Here is a 1,838-nt window from a genome sequence, read left to right as displayed (position 1 = left end):
TGATTTTATTTTTTCTTTGACATATATAGCAATTCCTCCTTTCTTGTTTTGTGCTAATGTTGTGTATAGTATTCCTAATTTTATGTTCTCTAGTATTTTTCTATAATCCTTTTTTATATGAACTTCCTGGAGACATAATTAGATATAAGGAATTAATAAATGATCAGGGAAATTTGAAAACAAAACAAGAATTGGAACAAGAGATAGGCAGAAAGATTGATTGGTGGACATTTGCACAAATTCATTCTAAATATACAGAGGACAAAAAATTATATGAAATACAAAAAGAACCGCAAAAATTGGATAAAATTATACATGGAACAGAAATAAAATTAATTAGCAATTTATACAAATACTTATTGAAATATAAAATGGAAGATGAGGTTGTCAAAGATACAATGATTAGATGGGCAAAAAATTTCGGATATACGGTAATATAGAATTGGAGAAATGGGAAAAAATATGGAAAATAAATACAAAAATGTCTATGTCAGCGGCATTCAAGGAAAACCAGTTGAAGATGTTTTACAGATGGCATCTTCCACCAGCAAAGCTTGCCAAGATGTTCCAAAATAATTCGCCAACATGCTGGAAATGCAAAAAAGTATACGGAACATATTATCATCTATGGTGGACATGCCCAGTTGCAAAAAAATACTGGACTAAAATAAAAAGATGGATTGAAGAAATAATAGATCAACCGGTAGACTGGAAACCAGAGATCTTTTTGCTGGGTATTTTAAACAGGAAATATAGTAAAGAAATACGGTNGAAGAAAAATGCAAATAAGAAATAATGGGGCAATAAGGATAAATACTCTAAAGAAGAATAAGGGGGAAAATGTAAATAAATAGAAGATTACTGTTACGAAGTTGATGTTAAAATATATATTGTGTATATATGTGTATTATGTTTTGTTTTGTTTTGTTTGTCGGTTTAAATAATAAAAATTATTAAAAAAAAAAAAAAAAGAATCAGCCAGATACATTGAGATAAGTATCAATGTAAATCCAATTAAGAAAGGATGCAACCAATGTTTTAAAAAAACCATGAAACAGGCTTTAAAACATTCTTCTCTGACCCATACCTATTAACTAACATCAAGATAAGTGGGAAGCAACACCAGATAAACAAGACTAATTTTTAAAAAAACTTCACGAAAAGCAATCAAGGAAGAAATAATACTCCAATCAAGGCTGGTAAAATAACTCATATAAAAGACTAACAAACTGCACTCCTTCCTGAACTGATGAAATTGCCTAGCTTGGTGATAAAAGAACTGCAGAAAGAAAAGCATGGTCAGAAAACACCAAGAACTGTACAACTCAATCCTGCACTACATATATTCTCCAATATTGTAAACAGTTAAAAGAATAACTTTGTCCATGAGTAAAGTAAATGATTGAGGAAGACCTTTTTAATCCAAATAGTTTGTTAGAGCAGTGAAACATCAATAGAATATCAATAAATAAACATCAATAGAAATACCAAAGTGGTTACTATGGAGGATTTGGACAGCAAAGGCTGTGGCAAGCCTATGCTGTTTCTACAATTGTGTATATCTCTTTTTTTTAAAATAATTTTTTATTAATTTTTTAATTAAAAACAAAAACATAGATCTTTTATCACAATATCAACCAAAGAAAATAACACTAGTCAATACATTCACGGACGTGTCCGGTGTCCCCCAACTGCACCACCCTCTTCCACTTACCACACCTTCCTCCTCCCTGACCTACCACCACTCCTCCTTCCTCCCTCTTTCCTACATCCCTTCCTCACTCAACCATCCCGTCTTGTGCAGTTGGGGCTCCACCGGACACCTCCTTAAAAAAAAA

The sequence above is a fragment of the Protobothrops mucrosquamatus genome, unplaced genomic scaffold (genome assembly GCF_001527695.2).
Source record: "Protobothrops mucrosquamatus isolate PMUCROS unplaced genomic scaffold, P.Mucros_1.0 scaffold340, whole genome shotgun sequence".
NCBI classification, from domain to species: Eukaryota; Metazoa; Chordata; class Lepidosauria; order Squamata; family Viperidae; genus Protobothrops; species Protobothrops mucrosquamatus.
This window is presented reverse-complemented; position numbering follows the sequence as displayed.